This window comes from Phalacrocorax aristotelis, chromosome 4, assembly GCF_949628215.1.
Source record: "Phalacrocorax aristotelis chromosome 4, bGulAri2.1, whole genome shotgun sequence".
Lineage (NCBI taxonomy): Eukaryota > Metazoa > Chordata > Aves > Suliformes > Phalacrocoracidae > Phalacrocorax > Phalacrocorax aristotelis.
Window position 1 is genome coordinate 36686438 of NC_134279.1, and position 12645 is coordinate 36699082.

Below are 12645 nucleotides of genomic sequence, written 5' to 3' on the forward strand. Positions count from 1 at the left end.
AATTTTTAAGCCCATTAATGCAAAAGAATATTTCCACTTCTGTGGAAAAGATTGGGTTTTGACATACTTTGGTCTTCTAAAGCCACAGGTGGCTATGAATCTACTGTAAAAAGCTCAGCATCTGATTTTTACAGTAACATCCCATTAAAGGCCTAGTCCTTTATACTTGCTCTGAGAAATAAGGTATAAAGGGAATGATATGGAATGATGTGAAAGGGAGTTTCACTCTTTCACTGTTAAAAAGTTCTGGATAAAACTGGAATGGTTACATGTTCAAAAGGAAATCTGCTCTCTTTTTTTTAGGTTCATGCTTGTCTGATTCCATAACTTTGAAACAGGAATGGTTTTAGTTTTCATGTACCCCAGGCTTTTTACAAACTGATGTTAAAAAACCCAAAGCAAAATAAAAACATTTTTAAATCTAAATTTAAGAGCTCTAACAGTAATGAATACAATCAGTATCTAGAAATGTAGTCATTTTCTTACACTTGTTGCTGAATGATCTTTTGAGCATGGAGTTGAACAGAATTTTCTCTCTCAAAACATCAAAACGAGGGAAACTTAATAACACCTTTCCTGTATCTAGTCATAATCGGATCAGTCTCTTTGCAAAGGGCTTCATTTACAGATTGTTATCTGCTTATTTAGACCAGTGTTTAACTGGAATTAAACGCTTCCCTAATTCTGTTTTTAAGAAGAAAAAAAGAGATTTAATAGTGTGGCATGTATGGTAGGAAGAAAATATACCCGTTAAAAGACTGATTTACTTGAGGCTATTACAGTTGGGCAAGGATCAAAGGGAGGTAAGAGTCATCTGCCAAAGCTATCATGACCACATCAGCGCTCTGGGGTGCTGCTTTCGTCTCTGCACAGTCTCTGGACTCTGATAATGAAATCCCAGACGGTGCTGGATTTCAAAATATTTCTGAAGGGAAAGAATTTTCTTTATGTCTTTCTTTAAAGATCTATGTAACAACTTTGATCAATACTAGTATAAAGAACGGTGACCCCTTTTTATCATCAAACAGTTTTCTGCTGGAGAACTGTTCAAAAGTGTCACTCTTAGCACTAGTGACTATTGGATCCCCTTGCAGAGCTGTTCAGCCGTGTGTGCTTTTGTACATCGCACTGGAACAGAGTGGATTTCTGGTTTTGCTGTAGGTTTCTCTCTCACCAGCACGTGTGCAGTGGGACAAGCACCTTGCACATTCCCCGAGTAACGGCAGAGCAAAGTACATTCCTAGCGTGGGCCTGCATCTGCTGCCCGTAGACTCCAACAAGAGACCACAGGCAGGTCAGACCCTTTTCTCAAGGGAAAGTGCTGTGTGTTTATTCTTCCTATACACACTGTGCAAGGTAAGAGAGTGGTAGCATATCCCTACATAAAAGTCCATTGCCATCAAAACCCACTCATTTAGCAGAAGCGTAACTTAGAACTTACAGAAGCAAAAGCAGAAGCGTAACTTAGAATCTATGCAAATACGTAACTAAACTGTATTTCAGCCCTTGTGCATAGCTACTACGGTAAGTATACATGGTGTTTTATCTGATTGTCAAAGTTTTGCTGTTAATTTGTAAGTTTATCTAATATCATATTGCTGCTTTCATTACTGTCATTCATGAGAGGAGTTAGCTAGGTGAGTGTTTTTAAGAAACCTTGCTCTACTTTCAGATTTCATTAGAAAATGCTATAATTAGTTAAAAAAAAAAGAAAGGAAGGAAGGGAGGAAGGAAGGGAGGGAGGAAGGAAGGGAGGGAGGGAGGGAGGGAGGAAGGAAGGAAGGGAGGGAGGGAGGAAGGAAGGAAGGAAGGAAGGAAGGAAGGAAGGAAGGAAGGAAGGAAGGAAGGAAGGAAGGAAGGAAGGAAGGAAGGAAGGAAGGAAGGAAGGAAGGAAGGAAGGAAGGAAGATTGACTACTCTATGTAGGGTCAGGTGGTAAATTTCTAGTAAAAAATTTCTCACCTCTGGTGGATTGGAAAATCGTATGAAATATATAAATAGGGGCTAGCCATTTATTTGGGTATTTGGTCTGTTTATGAAGAATAGGTACATTCCAGTGATACATAATTAATAATGGAATAGTTATTCCAGGTCTCAGTTAATGAAAGTAAAATAATATACCACAATAATGGGTGGGTGTGAGACTGTAAATGATTAACCCTTCGTCCTCTGCTGTGCAAAACTTTGGCTGTGTGTGAGAGGTCTAAGGCTGTGTAACCAGCACAGCTGAACCAAGTGTAAGTGAGTCAGAGTATCCAAGCTGCTGCCAGATAGACAGTAAGGTCTTGCAAGACCTCAGACATATTAGACAATAAGGTCTTGACAGTGCAATGTTCTTTTAGTAGCAATACAAAGTACATTTAATGCAGGCACCACAATAAAAAATATTTTCTACAAAGATGTGAATAAAACCAATATTTATAGAAGATCCAAAGAGCAGAGGATGGGTGAGTAAAAAAGCAAGGAGGTAACTAAATGAGAGGAATCCAGGTCCAGGAGCAAACCACAAGTTTGGAGCCAAATATAGAACATGCATGTAAGAACTCGTAAGGTAGCTGATATGTTCAGGATGGGCTGCAGATGCTTTGCCTCAGGAAATACCGATTACCGGAGAAGCCCTGAGAACCATCACAGTTAGTCAGATAAACCTGATTTTCCAGTCAATGTTGGTAAAGAAGAAATTACTTCTCTGCATGTATAACCAGGGATACATGGCCAGGGATATAGTGTTATGAGCTTACATAAAAACCTCAGAAATTCACAGTATCTTTGATGTTAGCACTGTAAATTGAATTTAAAGGGGTTTTTAACTTCAATCAGCAGGTAATTGATCACAATCTATAACTACTCGCATAGGGAACTGATAGATAATAATAATAGGCTCTTTGATCTAGTGGGGGAAATGATGTAACAGGACCCAGTGGGAAGAATGGGATGCTGAGCTCTTGCATAGCATAAATAAGGTACATTTTTACATTTGTATTCCCAATGTTTAACTGTGATTGGATTTTCATTAATGAACATATTAAAAAAAGAATGGCTTTTTAAAACATAGCTCATCTTCAGCCAGAGCTCTTACCTGGAAGCATTTATTTCAGGAAAGTTATATGTAGCCTTGTGCAAGGGTTAGTTAGTCTAGATAGATTTGTGATTTCCCCTTTGCCTTAATCTAAAAATAATTAAAGTATGGTATAATTCAGAGAAGTAATTGCCTAGTTAAAACTATGTTAGCTTTATTCTAAATGCATAAAGGACCAATAGCTAGAGGTATTAAGTGTTATGATTTTTTTTCTACAAGGTTTTTCATCTCTCTCTTCTTCTTCATGCCTTGAAAATGTACCCTACTGCTATTTTTAGATAAGGTTACAAGATAAAGGAGACACATTTTCTCATTTTGGATGTCATTCCTGAAAAAAAACTACCAAAATGTAACAGAACTCTTGGTAAAGCACTCTGATATGTCTAGTCACATACCTTTAGCATCTGATTGAATGAATCTCCCAAGCTGGTCCATGAGGCTGTGCTTATTTCAGTAAGGAAGGAATGGATAACAAGCTGCCTTATTGCTGTGATCATTGCTAGGTAATGGCTTTTATAGAAAACTAAATGGGAGGTGATACTCGATGACACAAAACACTGGGCAATTTACCTGCCAGGGTTGCTATGTTTTGCCTTTAAGTAACATGGTCTGCAATGCAAAAGAGATTATTTTTATTATGGGATCAGATGTACATATTTTTATACATTTCAGGTACATATTATACTAATAATAGTACAAGTGCAGTCTTGTTTTGTGTGTTGCATCACCTTGCAAATTTCTTTCAGATTTTTTCCTTTTATTTTAGAAAGGCCAATTATCTTCACTAAAATACTGCACTGTTCAGAGCTGAATAGATCCTCTTTAAGTAGAGAAGGAACCCTTCCTGCTCTGGAGGACAATAAATGTCTGCCGCTAGGTTTCTACCAGCAGGAGGATGCAGTTCATCCACACTTTGAACTTTGAATTTTATTAACCACCTCCAGATTTCATGTTCTTGTGGGCTTTAGAAAAAATGAGCTGTTATTTCTGAGAACTAACCCTGTGGGTGAGGATGAAAATGTATGCAGAGTCAATCATTCCAGTAACTCCTTAGGAATAAGGAAAGAGACTGCTTTTGTGTTAGATGTGTGGTATGATCTTGTTTGAAATTTGTTTCAAGGAAAGAACTGAGCATCTAATAAAAGGCAATTAGAAAGACTAGAAAATTCAGAACTGCGATGTGCTTGATGAATGCTTTACGAAATAATAATTTTAAAAACCCCTTCACATTCCCCCTCTGATCTGCAGCGGATGGGGATGGCTGCTGCTTCTTTCATTCACTTTCCTAGAAGAGGTTGAGTTGATTGCTCACAGTGTTTTGGGGTTATCAGATGTATTTGCCTGGCCTCTCAGTGCCTCCCTGTCTAGTTATTTGCCAACTGTTTTCCGGCTGTGTTGCTAGAGCTACAAGCTGCAAGGTAAAGCGCTAAGCTCTTTTTAATCATTCCCATGTGACAAGCAGAAGATTTCTGTACTCAGCTTCTTGGAAATCCCAGCTCTGTTTGTCACCTTTGCCTCACTGATGAGGGTCTCTGCTGGAACACGCTTTGCACAGCACTTGCCTTCGCTCAAGCAGCGAAGTGCTTAACAGTAAACTGTTTTTCAACATCTGTACGTAACTCCACTACATCTCATGTGCTGCCAAGCAGTTATTTGCAGATCTGTTGTGTCCTGTTAATGCAAACCACTCTAATTCACAGTACCCAGACAATGCCTCTTGCTTGAAGTGCTTGAGTTCTTTAAGCAAATTAGGCTGGTTTTTTATGCTGCTGTGTGCATATGATTAAGAAGTACATACTCTTAAGTTGCTCTCTACACAGCAAATATGATTTACCTTACTGTTTTGTTTTTTTAAAATCTGTAAGTTGATGTCTTACAAAGAGTCTTTATGCTTATGTAATGCTTTAGATGAACATGGCTTGTGTTCTCCCATTGTGTTTTACCAAAGAGATTAATTTTTAAAAATTTCTTTCTTTTATTATTGTTTTACATTAATTCTTGAGCAAACACTAGGGGGCGAAGACCAACCATCTTGTATTTGTTCCTCTTTCCCGAATGACTTGCACAAATAGCTTTCAGGTAATAAACTGATCACAGGGAGCTTGGTTTGTCCTCTCACTCTTTGCAGTGTGTATCTGGTTATCTAAACAGCACATTCCCTAATATTTAATGCCGTAAAAGTTAGAAAAACCAACCGATGACAGAGGCGGTCACAATTTCTTGTATTAACACATATTGTAAATTTGGTACTGAAAATGTTATTTGAAGTTAGTCCTCAGTGCTGTTCAGTTCTTCTATTATGGTGCCAAATGAAAAAAAAAATGCTGCAGCCAGCATAACTACATAGCTATTTGCTGAGACAAATAGATAACTTGTCTCTGATAAAATTAATTCTTTATATCCTAGTTGCAGCAAAATGTCTTGTGGGAAATCTTATGGGATGCTGAGAGAAGACACATGCATATACACATACAAATATGTATTCAATGTACATTTAGCTTTCATCAGACAGTATTTTTTTCCAGAAAATATGTTTCCTTCCAGCTTCTGTTTCATTGCGTGAGGCTGTGTAAGTGCTTTAGTGACATAAATGCTTCTTATAATTTTTTTGAGTTTTGAGTTTTGCTGAGGTCTCTTTTTTAATAGAAAAATTTCAAATGTTATGTCCTTTTAAGACAGAGCAAGTAATGCATTTGCTAATATAGCAGACTGCTATACAAAAAAATATTAGCACAAAAGGAAAAACCAGGGTAGAAAAGGAAGGTGACCACCATCTGACTGTTATAACGCACTGCCATTGCCACTTCATGGCAAAAGCTGGCATATACAGAAAATGGTAACTAACGGTATATGCAAGCATCTGTCTTGCTCCCTCCTTCAAAGCAGGTATGTCAGTGGATTCAGCAATGGAGGTGGGGCGCTGCAGAAGTAGGGGCTTAAGGAGAGTTTGAGGACTCATTGGGTCTGTCTCTGCACTGAGGCAGAATCAGCTATGACTGGAGAAATTATAACCTCTCATTTATGTTTTCTAGTGCTCTGCAGATACTAGAAATTTCTTTAATTTTTGTTTTCTGATGTCTGTGTTATCTTGCCATAATTTAAACTGGTTACTCCTTTTCTCATCCTCTTGTATATGGAAAATTGTTTATTACTCTTCCCTTTGAAGGAAAGGTATTTATCAGTCTTCTCCCACAAACTTCTCTTAGTTTTATAGGTCAAGTATAATTCTATCCATCTCTTTTAATGGGTCATATTTTCTACATAGTTTGTTTCAACTTTCTACATTTGTTGTTCTTGCCATTCTCTTCTGAGTCCTTATCACGTGGTCTTCACTTTTCCTGAAGAGTGGTGCCCAAGGCATAATACAACAGACAAATGCTTTCTGATGCTGGATGGAAAGCAGGGTGTCCATGCTGTGTAGAAAGTTTCCATTTAAATTTTCTACTGTAAAATTTGCTCTTTTCACAGTTGTGCCCTTTGTTGCTTAACATGTTATTTTTGAATAACTGAAATATCCAGATAATTTCTAAAGAATGTCTTGTTTGCCAATTTGGTTATCACAGCTGAAGTTCAAAAGTACTACTCTTTGCAATGCTGAAGCCACGCATTATTTATTTCAGTACATTAAGATAATTTTGAATTCTAGCCCCCATCTGCCAGCATGCTATTATACCTTCCACGCTGTTCTCATTTGTCAATTTAAGAAGTGTACAACCAAGTCCATCATCCAAGCCATTAATGATAATACTGAATAGCAGCAGATTAGCAAATTGTTATGAGCGTTTGTCCTGAACCAGCCCTTTGCACTTGCTAGTCAGCTGTACCATGGAGTAAACAGTAGCACGAACTGAGCCACGTGGAGGCATGGGAGTAGCTTATGGCTCCAGATTTTGACTTCACTGTACTGGACTGGTAACCAGGATTCAGGTGTTTAGGATGGGAAAAACAACAGCCTTCCTATACTAAAGAATTGCACCTCACGGTGCGTGGCTGCAAGGCATTAAAAAAGCATAGGTTTGCCTTGGGACAACTCTGTGGTATGTATTCAAGCTATGTTGTTTTTCCTAAGTTTATATTTTTGGCTGATATTGAAATATTCCTTTGATGAAAGGAGGAAGTTTTAGCAATAACAATGAAAGACTATTTTCTCCATACTTGGGAAATAATTATCAGTCAGAACATGAGGAAGATAAATTGTTCTTATGGGACAATTCAGAGAGCAGGCTGCTTCACCGCGGGAACACAGCTCACAGACAACCTGTGAAAGCACAATCAGTGTGAGTGCTGTATAGTTAGAAAATACATGTGTAGGAAAACTGGTGGTAATCTAAGAAGAGTTCCTTTTTAAGCACAGCTTGGGGCAAGAGATTTGGTACCAGCATTAACAGGGTCGGATACTGTGCAATGTGAAAGAAATTCTGCTGCATTCTGCTAAGCCACAAATGATAGACAGTGGGGTGAGGGTGGGGGTGGGGGGGCGGTGGTGTTGTGCTTGGATGTGTGAAACATAAATGGAAGTTAAAGGTGTGCTGGGAAGTGGCGACACAGTTCTTTGTGCTTAAGTACAACAAATACGCTATTAAAAAAAAATAAAATCTTTACACCATTATCTCTTCTCTTTGTTTGTAGTTTGCAAGACCTTGAGCTCTGTTCCTCCCCCAGGTACAAATGCGTGATTGGATTATTAATGTTGCATCAACTTTAAGCTTGTTTGTTTTAGCCTTGAGTCACTAAATTTTATTTTGTTTAAAACTGGCTGTTAATTTCAAATACTAGTTAAATAGCAAGTCCAGTTTTGAAAATCACAAAACACTCATTTGAGCAGAGGACATGTTTTGGTGCCAGATTTATCTTCTCCTCTTCACCTTCCTCTTATATGTCTTTATTCACCTATTTGTCTCTTTTTACATTACTAAATTGGCTGGGGAAGTGACTTTTGTTCAGTGCTTGTATAGCAGCCAGCGCAGTGAGGTTCTGGCTTAGGCTACCGGGTGCTTCCCCTGTGTAATTTGAGTTGCACCTTGTCAACCAAAACCTACCAGTAGCTGCTATAGCACATTTCACTATTATAATTGTGGGTTTGTTGTCCAAGAGACAAATACTTTAATCATTATAATTTTATGGAACTAACACTGCTCACATCTATACATCAAAAAGATATTTGCCTTTCAAATGCTTCATCTCAAAAAGGTCACAACAGAATCTTCACAAGTGCAGAAAAGGGTTACTGGGACTATCGCAGAGTCACAGAATGGTAGGGACTGGAAGGGACCTCTGGATGGGTGCTTAACAATTCCCATGCTTGGTCATGAAGGCCATGGCAGTTCTTCTGAAAGCCACAAAGTGCAGTTCTGGGAAGCCGTGGGTTTTTTTCTACTGTGTTTAACTGTTTGTCTTGTATTCTACCCAGTCACGAAACAGAACATTCTCACTCTCTGCTGAAGGTTAGAGTCCTCTGATACGTATCTGGGATGAACAGAAGTCTTTCTCTCTGACTTTCATGCTTTAAAAGTAAATAAACGAATAACTGAATAATAACTCAAGGGCTCACACACACTCTTGGTTTTCCTAGCCTTGCTCAGTCATCCACAGCACAAACAGCAAGTTGTGTGCGTGGTTCCATCTGCTTCTATGTGTTTCTGAGTCTTCAGTGTGAAAAAGGGAAATGATGGTGCATTTTGAGAAAAAAAGTAATACCATCAATTAAAATTAAGTTCATGTTTTGCTGTCAGATATATTCACATGGAAAACCTTTTCTTATCAAGACTTGTTTGTGATTATGCTAGTATAGAGATGGCAAAGTAGCTGTAGAACCTCTGTCAGGGCATAAAGGCCACTCAGACCACTCCAAGAAAAATCAGGTCCCTACAATGAGCCCCAGATTTGAGCAGCATGGCAGAAGCACATATATTTCTAAGGGTGTCTGCTGCCATTCCAGAGTTTAAGGCTCTGAGCTCATCCAAACCTTAGGGCTCTTTTAATCTGTGCTATCATCTACACTGACAAAAGACAATTTCATTATCAGGTACTACAAGTCACTTTTAAAAAATTTTTTTAGTACCAAGTTGATTACACACTTGTGAAGCATTACTGAGGTCAGATGAAGGCAGCCAGTAAGGTCACAGAATCACAGAATGGCAGGGGTTGGAAGGGGCCTCTGGAGATCATCTTGTCCAAACCCCCTGCTTGAGCAGGCACACCTAGAGCAGGGGGCACAGGAACGCATCCAGGCGGGTTTTGAATGTCTCCAGGGAAGGAGACTCCACAGCCTCCCTGGGCAGCCTGTGCCACTGCTCCGGCACCCTCACAGGAGAGAAGTTTTTTCTTGTATTGAGGTGGAACTGCCTGTGTTCCAACTTGTGCCCATTGCCCCTTGTCCTGTCATTGGGCACTAATGAAAAGAGCCTAGTCCCATTGTCCTGACACCCACCCTTTAGATATATATAGGTATTGATGAAATCCCCCCTCAGTCTTCTCTTCTCCAGGCTAAACAAACCCAAGACTCTCAGCCTTTCCTCATAAGCTCCTGTCCCCTGATGATCTTCGTAGCTCTCCACTGGACCTGCTTAAGCAGTTCCCTGTCCTTCTTAAACTTGGGGGCCCAAAACTGGACACAGCGCTCCAGATGTGGTCTCACTAGGTCAGAGTAGAGGAGGAGAACCTCCCTCAACCTGCTTGGCCACACTCCTTTTAATGCAGCCCAGGATACTGTTGGCCTTCTTGGCCACAAGGGCACATTGCTGGCTCATGGTCAGCTTGTTGTCCACCAGCACTCCCAGGTCCTTCTCAGCAGAGCTACACTGAACAGGACTGGACCCAGCACAGACCCCTGGGGAACACCACTAGTGACAGGCCTCCATCCAGACTCTGCCCCATTGATCATGACCCTCTGAGCTCTCTTGTTGAGCCAGTTCTCAATCCACCTCACTGTCCACTCATCCAACCCACACTTCCTTATCTTGCCTGTGAGGAGGCCATGGGAGACAGTGTCGAATGCCTCACTGAAGTCAAGATAGACAACACCCATGCTCCTCCTTCGTCAGCCCAGCCAGTCGATGAATGCATGGTAGTTCTGTATTGGATATGGTTTTATTTCAGGGGTTTTCAAGTCCTTATTAAGACCTCTTTTTCCACTGATCTTGGATGGCTTGATGTCTTTTGTAGTTGGAATATTAGAGAGCAGAACTCCACTAGCGTGAGATTAAATTTTCTTAAATGATTGGTTGCAAGGAAAACATCACTCATAATATTACCCAGTTTTTCAGGAAATGGTCAGTTTACAGAGCTCGCCCTGGCTAGATACGCAATGCAGGTAGGAGGTACCGATTTTAAGTCCCATGTTTGTTTTTGCTTCTCTCTATAAAACAGGAATACAGTGGTGTCATTTTGTTTGCTTGTTTTTGAGGCAGGGCATAGGAGAGGTAAGGCTTTTGCTCAAGAAGTTAACATGAAGCCACTTCCAACATTTCTAGTTTTCAAACATGAACTGTTAAATTAGTGCAGCATCAGATCAGACTGATTGAACTTATGTACATTTTAGATTGAACATTTATTTCAGTCAGGGTTACCTATGAGAGATAGAAAAGAGAGCAAATAATTTCTGGTTTGTGTGCAAAATCAGAGAGTTCATATACTTTGCCTGGCAAACATGGATTTGCATTTAAGGCAAAGAATATAGTCTGTAGTGTTCAATACAAAGCATATACAGAGTATAGGGTATATATTTTAGATGTTAAAAACATTTTAAAACAAATTTACTAGGTAGTCTCTTTTTCTTAAACAGATATTTGCTTCTCATAAAAATACAGAACTTGAGCTTACCATCTTCATTCTGCATTGTGTATGAAAGTAACACCCTACTTATTTTTAATTATCTCTGCCATGGAAAGGAATTGTTAAATTTTCGGGGCTTTACTAGGATCTGAGTGAATATTTTGATAACAGTGTTTCATGTAATGACAGCACTGCAAAAAATGTTTTCATTTCTTATTTTACATCAAAGCATGATGTTGTACGAACATGGTTAGAGGAAAGTATTTGTGGCCCAAGTATGGGCTTGAAATTTCTCATGTTTCTTTTTTCTAAAGTCTTTGCAGTTTTCTGATGTTTTGGAGAATCATGTTTTTGAATCCTTTCATATATATCATAAGGTACTTGGTTGCTAGTGAAATACAAGAGGAACTGATGGAAAGGCAGATATCGGTGATAAAGGACTCAGAGACACTTGGGTATATTCTCTCAGCAGGAGGGTCCCGGGGACAGCCAAATGCACCAGCACAAGAGGGTTTAACATCAGAAAATGAACATGGTCGTGAAACAGGAGCAGTGAGTAGTGGATGTGTTTCATTTGGATTGTCAAGTTTCACAAGTGTTACTAGGCTGTTGTTTTTTTAGGGTGGAGGTGCTTTGGGACCATTCAGCTACAAGGTCCCTAAACAGAGAGTTTGAACATGTTGGAAATACTGGAAATACCTTTCTAAATCATTGTAGTCTGGCTGATTTTATTTGATTGACTGAAGCTTGTCTGTTGCTGAAGCAGAAGGGGAGTTTGTATGGTGCTTGGTTCAGATACTATCCTCGGCTAGTTTTCAAGTGAGTTTGGCAACCCTGAACAGATTAAGGGTAATATTACTTCCCAAATATGGAGTTAATGTTTTGTTAAGCACGGAGTTTAAAAGGGCTCTGATACTTCTAAGTCCTTCGCCTGCTGGGTGGCAATGTAAAGGTTGCAAGTCACAGATCATTGCTCTGGAAGTTTATTATTCTCTGTGTCCCACAGCAGAAACTAAAACTGTACAAGAAAACAGACAGTAACTTCTTTGGTGAGGTTAAGAGCTCAATAGTTTTTAAACTGTTCTCATTTTTACTAGGTTCACACTATTTTATTGCTTGTGCCTTGAGAAAATGTAACAGAAAGTTTGATTTAACTGTGGAGGCTCAGCCTGGGTTTTTCAGGTGAAGGTGTATAGAAATGACAGGATAAATCTTCCTTGTTGATGCTTTCGAGATCTGTGGATGTGAGAGTTTATTTCATTTGTTCAAGCTGTTTGAGTGCAAATGGGATGGTGAAAAGCACAGTTTTCAACATTTAATTTCTGATGTCTGTGCCAATGTCCAGTTTTCACCTTCATCTCTACTTGCCTGCAACCTAAGCTGATGTATAGATGTGTTGGGTGAGGGGGGTTATTTTCCTTTGTCAGGTTTTACATCATGAAGGAAGAACACCTTGACCTTGCCTGATGGGTTGCCTTGGTGGAGACCCACTTTTGTTGTGGCTCAGCTTACTTTTTAGCTAATATTTGTATAACCTGACATATGGCATCTGGCTGAGCAGGGTATACATCCCATCACCCACATACTGCGTATAACTTTTTTTGTGAGCCAACTGCTCTTAAATGACTAGAAAAGCTGAAACCACCACACAGATACCTCTAAGCACAGTAAGTCTTGCAGAGAGCAAACGGTCTGGGGTCACAGGGACCCCGTAGCTTTGTTTGCAGTAAAACTGAGCATTAACCTTTTTTTTTTTTCAGAGAAGGCTGGCAGGCAGGAGAGAAGTGGACACTA